The 14,245-nt window shown below is 31.4% G+C and overlaps 1 protein-coding gene across 8 annotated transcripts in view; it reads left to right on the top strand.

The window, feature by feature from the left end:
• Window positions 1–14,245, top strand: part of Scalloped (TEA domain transcription factor 1 homolog scalloped) — a 359,209-nt gene that overhangs the window by 7,917 nt on the left and 337,047 nt on the right. Inside the window, exon 1 of one of the 8 annotated variants that reach the window (XM_072008393.1) lies at window positions 3,642–3,660. The exons of the other annotated variants lie outside the window; for them this stretch is intronic. The gene's annotated coding sequence lies outside the window, so the exon portion shown is untranslated. Of the gene's footprint in view, window positions 1–3,641; window positions 3,661–14,245 lie in introns of those variants that run through there. 8 annotated transcript variants of the gene reach the window in all.

The raw sequence follows: 14,245 nt of genomic DNA, 5'->3' as shown, positions 1-14,245 counted from the left end.
CTTAACCTCGAAACGTTGTAACAATAATTAAATTTTGAGATGTCTTTAACGATTGTAATATTATATTGCCGTGTGTGTTCTTCGGTTCTTTTCCTATTTTATCGTAAATTCGACGTTCTTTTGTTTAATAGAGGAACGATCGTATCTTAGTAGACTCGTGACAGCAGCTAGACTCATTAAACCGAGGCTTCTTTGCGATATAAATAGGACTTCTTGTCCCGTTGCAGTACGGAAGGAGCAAATAGATTATCACGCGTACCACAGCCCTCTACTCGGCGACTTCTCTCTTCTGTTCTTTCCCTTTCTACCGTTTGTGCCATTCTCTTTCTCTATTTGTACACTCTCCTCTCTTCTCTCTGCTCTCTCGGTTTCTTTTGCTCTCGTAAGAACTGTGTGCATCTATCTTTTTCTCTCTCCAAGAGGAGCCAGTACGCGCGTGACTTTCTATTTGGCGTAGACGGTGCCAAATTGTCAAGTAACTAAAATTACCTTCGAAGGTGTACGCTGTGTCTTTCTCTTTTTCCCCCTTAACGTCTTCCTCGGCAGTTATCCCTTTGCTTTTTTCGCGCCGCGCCGTGCCACTCGCGCCACGAATGGCGGCGATTCTCCTTCTGAACGTCGAATTTCATTTTCCACCCCTGTTAATTACACAATTCTTCTTTGTTCTGCTTATCGAATATCTCGAATTGAAAAGTCCTGCCCAGGAAATGTCTTTCCTTGTTGTAGAATTGGAACAGTTGAGGATTTTTTTTATCATGGATATCGATTTTATTTTCGTTATTTTCACTAACAATTTGAGATGTTATTGCTAAACTTCAGATGTTTATGCTTCAGACTGTAGTTATTACTTATTATAATATTTAGAGAGAAAATATTATAATATTTAGAGAAATTTCATTTCTTTAGTTAGATTTATACATATGTGAATTTTTACTAGATTGAATATTTTTATGGAAACTTATGGAAAATGTAAAGATACGACCCTCCCTGCACGTTAAGTTTCATTTCTACTTTGTTAATTAGACGAATACCAAGAAGATTTCACTTTGTTTTTCACAAAACAGAAATTAAAATCGATCGAAAGTTCAATACTGTACCAATATTCTGAAATAATTTAATTCAGTTAATTGGTATTTCCTTGTGCAATTGACAAATTATATTTATAAATTCAAACTATTCACTTAGAAACACAATATGTACTTCATTAATATTAAATACATTTCGATATACTTCCAAGTTTTTTGATGTTATATATGCATAAGAATTGAATTAATTGAGAAAGTCACAAATTGAAATGTGCTAAGGATATCTCAATTATTTTTCTTAAAATAAAAACAAAAGTTGATCGAAAGTTCAATGTTACACGGAAATTCTGGAACGGTTTAACTGGCGCGTGCTTCTGTCGAGTGTTCATTAATTCAGAAATGGGTCTGGGACATTAACTCGGTGATCCGTATGTGTGTGGCAAAGGACGGTCTGTTCGACCATCTAGTGACCCTAATAAAACCTACACAAAAGGTCGTCGTTCCTAGATCGATTTGCAAAAGGTCGAACGTCACGCCATCGGAGATTTTCTGCGTTTAAACCGGTGTAACCGGCCCACCACCGATTCAAAACTAATTTAAATTGTTGTCTTTGAGATTTAAATAGCGGCTGCACGTACAATGGTTTGTGCAAGAACCGATGTTCGTTTTTCTAATTAATCTTCATTGTTTTCGTAACTATGAACGATACGTGAACTAACTGTGATTAAATCTTTGTCATGTAAATTGTATCTGTCGATGTACGAATTTGGAAGGCCTTCTGATTGATTTTGAGATAACTTAAAATGACAATTTTTGGTCAACAAAATATAAAGAAATATAATAGAATAGCATGCAATAATATGCAACTTATTTGAAAAACTTACATTTACAATCTACGATTTTTGTAATTTTATTTGTAACAAATTTTTGGAATAAAATTTGGGGAAATATTATGTAATTAGAACTACAATTTGTTAAAAAAATTTACGATTTTTAAATTTTTATTTATACTACTACATAACCTTTGGATACGTAAAATTTAAAAGAATATTATGTAATGAGAATCGCAATTTACTTAAAATTATACGATTAAAATGACGATTAACGACAAAATTACAGCGTCATGTAAAATATTCAGGATGCGGGATAATGATTGGGTTGGAATAAAAATTTGTAGTGCTCTTCAATAGCAGCTTTTGAAACGCCAACATTTGAGAATGAAACATATTATATATATTCATATTCTGAAAGGTAGATTTATTCATTTTAAGTTGAGAATTTTAAGTGTGTTTAAAAGTAAAGGTGGTGACAAACAAGCTATATCTTTGTCATTTGATGTATTTTTAATGCAGGAGGAGAAAAACGTTGTACAAATAACAAAAAAGATAATGTATCGTTTATAGAAATGGTACTGCAAGTGAGCATATCGTTCCAAAGTGGTTTCGGTTCAGAAGTGGAAATTTTGATCAACGTTTTGCCAGGCTATAATTATTGAATATGACCAAAGTGTAACGCTAATTGAAAATAACTTAAACCACACGAGACGTCACATGGTACATACGTTCTTTTATAAAGCTATGTATTATCTTTGAATCTCAATTAAAAACACTATGAACCATATGTCCCAACCCAATATGTACATATAATTGTATTTTATTCTAGTTATTTCAATTTCACTTTAGAAGCTACTAATAGCGTTTTTATTGGGACAGTGAAAAAATAATATCGGCTTTCCATACATAATTTACGACAAAGTCAGTCTATAAAAGTTGATTTCTGTATTTATAAAACATTTGGCCCCTCGCCTGAATTTAGAAATTAGTGCAGATCGAGTTCTAGTTAGTTTATTTAGTTCTAGTTCTGTTTTCGGTCAGCTACGTTGTATGAATTGAAGGAAATTGCAAAGACATTTCTATCAATTGAAATCAACTCCTTCCTATGCAGAAGGCATAAGGAAGTTTACAAAACGGTTACATAGATTAGATTATATACAAGATGATTGATCCTCACGAGGAGTTGTCACTTATTAAAGCATCAATAGAGGAATGTAATGACACTAGTGGTTTCGTGCGAAAACTGTAGGACTTGTCGAAATATGTTGTAAAGCTCAATATTTTGAACAAATCTTTCCTATACAATTTCCTATACAATTAATTTTCAAGTTATATGCAAGTTTATATAGTTTTGAAGTCTAGTTACATGCTTTTTTTAATCATGTGGTAACAATTACATATCGTTAATAGTTATAAAATATAATAATATAAAAAAAATGATTACCTAGTAATTGTTGCTCTTGTGCTTGGATTCAAGTTTTACGTCAATAAACAATGGAATCAATTACACTACAAGGTTTTACAGAGAAGATTTTGCTGAGTTCCAATAACTACATCGTTACCCATTTTATGCGTGCAATATTTTTTTATAACTTTACAACAGAGCGTTTATTGACAAATTTTATATAACATTTGTTCGCCCTCTTACCTGTAGATTAAGCCCTCGCAGTTTGATCGTTTAGATTTGGCACACCCTGTACATGCACAACACTAGAAGCAAAACTGTGAGTAATGCCTCTGTTTCAGTATCAAACAGATTATGGTGTCGGAGAGTTCGGATAATAGAATGTTCGACTAGCAGAGTATGTATTCCGATAACGGAAGTTTAGACAGTAGAAGTTCTATTGTGTATGATGCTTTATTTGTTTATACTAATAGCAATATTAGCTTCAATAATACCGATGTGGCTACAATAGTATGAAATATGTAATAATAATTAATACAGAATTTTTATGTTTTAGTATTCATAATTAACGACGGTTGAAATTTCTTTACATTTACAACATATTATGTTTCAATTGATTTATTTATAATGTCTACAAGAAGCTATTTTCAAATAAATAGTGAAATTTAAATAGGTGCAAAATTAATGGTTTTCTGACATACAGTGACGTAGAAAGTTTTATTTGTTTCGCGCTCGTGACAGAAAACGTTTACCTTGTGTGTGTTACATAAAAAGTTTGAAATTTCATTAGCACTAAAATGTGATACGACTGCCATGATTATGTTCTACTTTAATTTCTATTTATTTTTTTTTTTTTTTAGTTTCATTTTTCAGATCATACTTTTTCGTGAAAATTTCAAAAATGAACTAAATTTTCATAATTAAATTTTCATAATATATGAATTTGCACACTAATAATGATAACATCAGAGATATATGTATGTATAAATTCATAGATAAATAAATAAATCGACAACGTATATTGTTAAGAAAAGTACAGCACAAAGTATATCTATAAATAAGTATATGAAAAATACATATATGAGTAGACAAGTATATAAAATGCAATAGTATAATTAGACTGGATTTTTATGCATTTATGCGGAATGCTAAGGTGTCAGAACACAAAATACACATATAAAATAACTAAAGGAAAGTACTCGTTATGTTTCCTATATAAAATAAAATTCTGCATTGATTCCCTTTTTTAAAACTGTGCTCATTAAAATATGAGTGTATATAAACATCGCAATCTAAATAAATAAATATGTAACATACAGAATAATGCAACATCGAAGTAATAGAAATCGGAACATCATTTAAGCAATTCCAAAAAATGACAAGTCAAGTGGCGGTTCTCGAGCAATTTGTTTATTCAACGGACACGTTTTCGTCCGAGAGAGATAATTTCGCGTGACGTTAGTTTTTTAAATAAATGTCACGTACATGTGTTGATCGTATCTAGATCGTTCGTTTATAAAGCCAAACTGCCAGTCTCTGCATCGCCGTTGTATTTTCAGTTTCCAGGTTTGTTCGACAAATTTTTTTTATTTTTCTCTTTTTTTTTTGTTCTCTATTCGTCATTAATAATGTAAAATTGAAAGCAGTAAATTAAACGTCAGCGCGTTTCGCGCTCGCTCACTCGTTCGACCATGAAAATTTCATCGATGAAAATCGTACACGACGCGTTGATTTGTATCATGCTCATTTGCCCGTAATATTATATTTCCGTAATATTGCAATCGTGAACGTGGTTGTTTCAACGATCCGTTGCACGATTGAAATCTGCCGGCGAATCGCGCTGACTGCGCGTATGAAAGTTCAATTTAAACTTGATATTCCAAAAAAAAAAAAAAAAAAAGATACAAAGAAAATAATGAAAAAGCAGGATGAAAGATATAAATATAGTGGTAGGCTGATAATGTTGGTTGTTGAAAGATAGATAGAGTTATTAAAAACGAAAGTGCTTCGCGATTGATGATCCTTGTGATTGATAAGCAATTGTCTGATAAACAGTGTCATGATGCATGCTACTTCGCTGTGATTTCTTCTATATTTTAACTCGAATTACTGATATTAGATTCAGGTTGGCTTTTAGGTTCTGCACAATTTTATATATATATATATATAAAAATTGTATTTGTATAAATTTGAGAAATTGATATGTGAATTTTAGAGTTTTTGTGAATGATACCATGGATGATATATGAATATAAATCGAATTGAAATGATAATTGAAATGGTATTATGTATTATCTATATAGATTGTATAATTTCATTTTTCTGAAATTTGAAATTTTTTAGCAGTTTTGGCCCTAAAATAGTTGAAATAATTAAAAATTCTTGTAGATATTAGTAAATTTTGGTATGTTAAAAACATAAGACAGAGTAAAAAATTAATTATTTTACTTTATATTCATTGTAATAAATATCAGTGGTGGAAATTTAACCTGGAAAATGTGGGAGAAATAATAATGAAATTTTGAAATGTTTAATTTTAAAGCTATATTACCACTTAAATTGCCCGAAATCATTGAAAAATTAAATTGCACAAAAAATCATAATTACATTAAAAAGCACAATAATAAATGTATAAAATAAATGTATGATTTTTATGTATATATGAAAGATTTAAAGACGTACAAATATAGACGCAGCTCATATAATGTGAAATATCCAAAGTAAACTACATATTCATAAAGATATGAATTCACATAAACACAATCTACTACCTAGTGCACCATTATTTTTTCAAATTATGAATTCCTTTTTTTTTTAGATCACCGAGAGCTACTTTTCGCTTATGTACTTCGCTATTATGCCTTGTTATGGAGCACACGACGTCACGATTGTTATTACGAAACGAGAGAGAATGTTTCTGCCAGTAATCGATACTCGATATCCGGTAATAAGACGGCCGATAGAGTACATACATGCTTCGTACAACAGATAGCACTAGAGAATTTATCGGTGTGTACACGTGTAGTCCCGTATCTGCCGGTTGAATGCGGAGAAACGTGTGCATTTCAATCGCGTGATTGAGAACTAGTACGGGGTCGAGCACTCCCCCGGGAAGTTTCACGGGTCAGAAAATCATGGGGTGGCTTTACCACCTGGCCGATGTTCCTTTTCCTCCCCTCTCTACTTCTACTAGTCCCTTATGCGCGTACATGTATATGTGCCTATATAGGGTGATTCTACGTAAAAAAAACATGTCAAAAGTATAAAACAAAATATGTTCATTCGACGCTCCGGTTTCAAGAAATCCGAACTTATAAATTTGTTAAGTACACCTGGACTTGGTTAACTCCGGACTAAACATAACCGCATGATCGACAAAAGGTTATTTTATATGTGAAAATAAGTCGAAAATATGGAACAAAGCTTTTTCATGGGCTGCTTCGCTTCCAAACAAATGAAATTTCAAAATTGACAAAGTGTGCGTGTACCAGGTAAACTTTTAACTGAACATCTTCAAACCCTATTTTCTTGGAGAAAAGATTATAAACAGAAAAATTTGATTTCACATTTTTGACTTGTTTTCGTACGTAGCCTAACCTCCTGCTAATTGTCTATTTGTATCCAGTCACTAGTCACTAGTCGGTGATTAGCTAATTTTACATATATCGAACAAATTTTTAAATCCGATTTTATCGGAAACGGAGTGTCTTGTTGAGAACATTTTATTCTATATTTTCGATTTATTTTTTCATGTAGAATCACATCCTTGCCGATTGTACCATGTTTGTGCCATAGTTATCGAGACACCCTGCATACACACACAGAATGATAGAATTCCCCTCACATTCGAATCATCTCTTGTCCCTCTTCATCCCTTTTTATCCTATTCGTCATCTACTTTTCTCTTTGTGAAGAAACACTGCGCCCCCAGTGCAGTTTGTCTGCATATTAGCCGTGCCACAATCGAGCAATTCTATCGTAGGAACCGGTCACCCAGTATATGATGAAGTTCTCTCTTCTTCAGTCTCTTTGAAGTTCTTTCGGGTAGTACGATTTGTGTCGTGCTTTCAAGATAGTACTGTGATATATGAGTGTGTGTGCTCTTAGTTTGGGAGGTTTGAAGATGTTTGTTGCAGCTCTTGGATAGATTGCTTCTATATTGATAGATTAAATCTGCACAAATAATATTATAAAACGTTACAAGCAATAAGTTAAACATTATTAGTATTAGTAAAATCATTTGCATGACGGTAATAGGTTTGGTAATAAAATAAAAAATTATATGATTGTAAAAAGGGAAACCTACGATTTGTATCTTTGCAATTTACTAATAATATTACTATTAATTAGTTAATTATTATGCAACAGGATTATTAAACGCTATATTTTTAGCAATATTTTTAAAATTACAAAGAGAGTGAAAAATACATGCGAATATATAGCCTCAGAATAAAATAGAAAGACAATTTTGATAATATGAAATTAATCGGCAACCTTCTGTAAGAAAAAATGGAAAGTGTGATTTATTGTGTGAAGAACACGAAAAAGTCGAAGAGACTTTTTCCACAGTTTCGTGATGTTTAGTTCGCGTTTAGTTAAAGGCAGTGTCATACATATAACCCAAAATACGTGACGAATCGAATTCATTTTTATAGGGAGATCTTGATTCTTTCTGTTAATTAATTGTGAGATTAAAATCGGTTCCAGTATATAAAATTCGTAGAATAGAATTCGTAGTCGCTACTAATGACGCATACTGTGCGTTCTAACGCTTACTTCAACCATTCTGTTGATGCAACTGTTGCGTTTTTATTTTCGTCGAATTTGTCGCATGTTTACACTTAAAAAGAGAATATTGCATAACAGTGGTAGCTATACTCACTGATTTACTCACTGATTACTCACTCGATTTTTGAGAATTTTTTGTCCAAATAATAATTTATAACAAAGCCGGAGGCAAAGCTATTTCTGATAAAGACTATATCGTTCCTGAGAAAAACAAATGAAGTTATTAAAATATGATCTTTAAATATGTCAATAATAAATGGTAAATCTATTTAAATTATAAGTCACGTTACTTAGTTTACTACAATAGATGTTGAATTTTCTATTTTATGAATCTGGGGATTTATTAAGTCGTGTAGAGACAAACTAAAAATTCTTAGAAGATATTTGAATATTTAATATTGTACTTTTTACAATGAAGATGACTTTGGAATATTGATCCTTGGAATAATGAATTATGGAAAAGTATTTAAAATTGAAAAAGATAGAAAACTTCTTTGAAATGTCATGTCCTCTAAATTCATAAATATTCCATATCGTTGTAATTTATATAATTTAAGTTTACAAAATTTCCTTCGAAATCTATAATAGAAATATATAATAGATATGTATCGACAAATATTCACAGTACTTCGATTTTATATTAAAATTGAATTTTATTATATTTATATATTTAATATAATAAATGCAAAAGTAAAAGTGTAATTATAAGCCTGTCAAAGAATATATTTACTTAGATATATTCCAATATTCTTAATGTACCTATATTCTTAACAAAAGTTTAATCTTATTTAACACGAATAAATAATTTAGAAATTTTTATTGAACGTAATAAATTTTCCACAGTTTTCTAAAATATTCAAGAATATTTGCTTTCATCGAGCATACGAGGGATATGAAAAATGTTGGCAATATATTCAAAGTATTCGAAGCGTTTTAATTATTCCGTAACACAGAAACTGCGAACGAGTTTCCGCGATTACATCGTTCATTATAACAATTTTTAAATTTCCCCCCGGGATAATGTATTCATAATACTTAAACCCGAACACCGAGGGATCGGTTTCAATTTGCAATTCAAAAGCGGTGGACTTATTTCGTTTCCCAGGAACGCAATATCCGTAATAAAATAGCCCAATTTCAGCGTGCGATGTACTGTAACGAAGGATGCTAATCAGTTTTCACTCGACCCAAGTTTGCGGTGCGGGCTCGACTCTGTTTTGTTGCCATTACATAAAGCAGCCCACGTCGATGCATTGCAAAAATACAGTCGAACCTTGGTAATTCGAATCTCAATGAAAAACCTAAAATCTTTGTGTTGCGGAAATTGTGTCATATCGAATTTTTTGAGTGAGAGAGATTTAACAGTCGAAAACGGCTTAGAGAGGATTCGTACAAGGGTTAATTTTTCGAATTATAGACGCTTGAAGACAGTCAATTTCAGCTTTTAAAAGCCGATTATTTATTTAGAAAAATGAATGACAATTTTCGTCATATAGAATGGTTACAACAAATATTTATATATAGCCTTATTTTCAAATGAAGCGTCCTTTTAGCAGGTTTTACATTTCATGGTACCAAATTTTTGATAATATTTGAAAATTCTATTAAATTAAATTAAACTAAAATTTGATACAAAATTTAATTTACTTTGGTCCAATTAGTCGGTACGTAAATGCTGTAATAAATACAATGTTGTGTCAATACCTTTCGTAGACACTGTAGGTTGCGTATGAGAAACACGTAGTATAATTTCAAATTTTAAAGGAACTCATAGAACTACACTTTGACTCGCAGAGATTGAGCTTCATTCCAAATTCGAGTTATACAGATAAAATAGCGTACCTAAAAAATGTGCTAAATAATTTGAAGTAAAGTAATTGTACATTTCGATTTGTAGAGCTTTACGCAGCGGAGTGGAATAGTCTTATAGAGGTTTTCGAAGTATACTAGAGATCCGATTCATCGATGTTTGACTGCATGAAGCGTTAAAGAAATAATTAAACGATTACAATTTTGTTTTCACGTACGATTACGATGCAATATTACATATTATGTATTATGTACATATTAAAATCAAGTTTCTAGAAAACAACTTTTTGAAAAAAATTTGAACAAATTTTATTCATTATTTTTTATTTATATTTTTATCATAAACTGCTCAATATCACTATATTTTGCACGATACATTATGTAAAAGGGGTATATTAATATCTACATTTGTATAAAAAATACGTATATGTATTTATACATATTCGTTGAATACACAATTTTTTCAAAATTAACATCATTTATTCAATCAGCATATTAAGTAAATAAAGGAAACCTTAATAATGATGTTCGTTGTTTTGGAGTGAAACATACAATGACTTACAAAGATGAAAATATTTGTTGAGAAAAAGAAAACTTTCAATAGTAGATACAATGAAATCGAACATTTTATATGTTACAGCGTAATAATACAAATAACAAGAAAACCATGATACAGAAATGTGATGGATTCAGACGAGGAAGAAATTAAATTATGTTATACTCGTAGGTTTATAATCGGCGGTTTTCGTTATACTAACAAATATACAAATTCCTTACAATTGAAAATTTTCAAATAATGATCTTCGAAAGTTTTAGTTATTTTCTAACGGTTTTTTAGGTTTATCATATTCCTTAGCAAATTGGTTTTTGGCATATTTTTACAAAAAATCATGCACTTTTATTATGTTAATACATAAAATACAATATTGTAAATATCTTATTAATACGCTGAAATACTTAAAACTATTGTTTAACCCTGTTATAATTGACAGTTTATCTTTTTTTTTAGATGAAAAAGATTTTACTCGTATTTTTAGTAAATCACAAGTTCAACTGACGTTATTTAAGCTTTCGTAATGGATAAGAATCACCGCTGACAATGCCGGCCATCGCGTACGTCGGAAAGAATAATTTTCCTCGGAAATCATATGCTTCCACAACGGAAAAGACCGATCCGCGTCGAGCAAATAAAATACGCACTCGTTATAATCGTATCCCTTCTAGATAGGCCCTCTCTCTCTCAGACAGAAAGAATTTACGATACGATTTATTATCGATCAGAATGCTCGCTTAATATACATATAGGCTCTCTCGATAACCGCGATCCAATTGACAAAGAGTTAATTCTAAGTGAAAAAATAAATCGAAAATATGTTCGTGTAAGGTTTGCTTCCGCGCAGGGATATTTTGGCCGACAATTTTTAATTGTCAATAACTAAAACACAAAACCGAAAACGCAATTTTTTTTATTCTTGATTTTCGTCTTATTTCGGCTTTAAGAATTATCCTGTAAATTATGTTGAAATAGTAGCCGAACACCCTGCATAGAGTAACATTTTTTCATACGGCGTTCTGTTTTCGGTAGAATCAAATTTAAAAATTCGCTTAGTATATGCGAACTTAGCTAATAAACTAGATACGAATAAACAATCAGAAAACAAGTAGCAAATGTTTCCAAGACAGTAGAGTTTGAACGTGTTCAGTTAAGAATTGTTCTCGTACAGGAGTATTTGATCAATTCGTAAATTTCATTTGGTCAAAAGCGAAACATTATATAAAAATGCTCTATTCCATATGTTGACTTGTTTTTTCACATAGAAGTGTTCTTTTGTCAAATGCTCATGATTACTGAGACATCCTGTATACATTTTCACATTGGTTTCAAATTTTACAAATTAGAATCATGATGCTAGAGTTTAAATATAGCATTAATAAAATTTCAGAATGTTTTATACAAGCAAAATGTTCGATGTAAGTATGAACACTTCAAATACTTTCATGAGCCACTGTAAATATTATGCAGCCAAGATTATTATTTTCGGTAGGAGGAGCGTGTCATGGCGTCTAGCGCTCTTCGTCTGTCCCGGGGGCTCTTGCGTTTTCCTTGGTCCACTGATAAGGTAATAGAAATCGAGTAGGTAGTAGATGGATAAGGTGGAAACCCGTTTCCTCGATCATCGAATCTCTCTCTACGGGGTTGCGTTAGAAATGGCCCTTGGGCCTCCTCGACACAAAGAAACGATCTCTTTATCTCCGATCTCGAGGATCTCGAGGATACGCCCGACTTCTCCAATCATTTGAGTCGAGTTCCTGTTATTGCTGTTTGTAATTGCCGCATGCGCGTCGCCTCGAATGAGAAATTTTTAGAAAATAGAATGGTGATTTTGCTTGTTGGTACTTAGATCTGTGGGGACGAATTATGAATTTAGTGTTTTAGTATTGTAGAATATCGTAGTGATAGATAAATTGCTCGTTTTTATGCATTTGTGCGAAATTTAAAGGTGCAGAAATACACACAATCCATACATCAAAAGTAGAATACCTATAATTTTTAACAGGCTTTTCTCTTTATGTTCCATATATTTCTGTACAATTTGTCCAAAGAGACATTTGACAATTTGGAATCTTTATTTAAGTTCGTTTCTTTTCTGTTAGTTGTATTTATAACATTCTAAATTTGCATAAAAATCTACAATTCAGTGATAAGATATTAAGAGATACCGAGAATTTCTTATTTACATATATTAAATTATAATGATTTGATTTTTTTCTTTTTAATGTATGATTCATGTTTATGCCTTGGGCAATAAAACCAAACAGGAAATTTGATTCTTTTATGTTAAAAAATAATTTTAAAAAAGATACGAAATAAATAACTGTTATCTTAGTTTCTCATGCTTTATATTGTATATTGCGCTGTATTATGAGAATTTGATCAAATTTATACATATAGGGAAAAAACAACTAATTTTATTATGAAAAGTTTTATTTCTCATTGTATCTTTCACGCGAGAGTCTCAGCTGAATGCTGCCCATTTTCCATAGGTCTATAATTGATTACCGCAAGTTCTGCCATTAAAAAGGGGAGTTAATTTAGAAGTATCGTTTTGTTATATTATATCTACAAATATTTATTCTATCCGCCGAATTCCCGTTGCAGAAAAGCTCGTTTCTCTTATTCAGCTGCGGTAATTGAAAATTATTTCTTCTTCGATTCTTCTGGGTCCGTAGTCAAGAAGCTACAAATGAGATTCCCCGCTTATCTGTCTATATGTATATAACGTTGTATTTCAATAAAACGGACGTTGAAATATCGGAATACTGAAAGCTACACAACGTATTATGTAACAAACTAAACCCAACAAGTGAATAATTAACTTGTATTCTTTGACCAACTACGTAGTATATTAACTGTATTGCGAAATTATATTATAAAATTATTTCAATTTCCATTGCCTGAAAAATCATTTTCAAGCAAACAATATGCTCAAAATCATTAAGTATTATAAGTTATCAGCTATCAAAAAAAGTTTACGAATTGCCGTGAATTCACGTCCGCGGTAAGCAGAAACAGAATTTGAAATGACATGAATTCACGTCAGCGGCAACCAGGAACAGAATTTTAAATGGCGTGAATCACTTCAGTGGTAGCGAATATGTTAATAAACTCTTTTAGTACATTTATAAATAATTTTCTTCAGAGAATTGCGAAAATAAGAGGATTTTTTCTGTTAATATGCTTGCAACTGTACATATAACTTTCGAATTTTGTCAAGAAGTGTTGTTTAAATATTGTTTCATCAACTGAAATTATTATTACTCGAACTCTCAGTTCAATACAGTGATAAAGATTCTTGCTTATTCCATTTTTCCTATAAACGTTATTATTAAATCATCGGTAAAAAAGATATCGATTATAAATAGTTTCGTTCACTACTAAAAATACCTTTTTTTACAATAGAACTCTATATATAACAAAATAGTCAACAAATTCAAGTTTTTCACGCTCGTAACTGTAGGTAGCCACTTTGAAATAAATAATAAATAACAAAAATTCTATCGATAAAATATTCGTAGGCCGCATGATTCAACAAATGCAATGTATTATCAAACAAATAAAAAAAAACGAGTAATCCGCATTTTATATTCCCAGGAGCTTCGCAATCGATAATGAAAATCGTTTCGTAGTCACTTGATGCGATGCATGGATGGTTCGATCGTACACAGTTAATGGACTAGAAAGTCTGGTGATTAGAAAAAAAGTTTCCCTCCAACGGTAAATTTCTCGCGGGGCTGACCTCTGCGTAATTTCGATCGCAATATCTTCTGCGATGATTGTTGCTCGATATATACAGGGTGTTTCGTAAAACCGCGTTAACTTAATA

The sequence above is a fragment of the Bombus fervidus genome, chromosome 8, assembly GCF_041682495.2.
Source record: "Bombus fervidus isolate BK054 chromosome 8, iyBomFerv1, whole genome shotgun sequence".
Taxonomy (NCBI): Eukaryota; Metazoa; Arthropoda; class Insecta; order Hymenoptera; family Apidae; genus Bombus; species Bombus fervidus.
The sequence above is the reverse complement of the archived record's forward strand: the minus strand, read 5'-3'. Positions and strand labels throughout refer to the sequence as shown.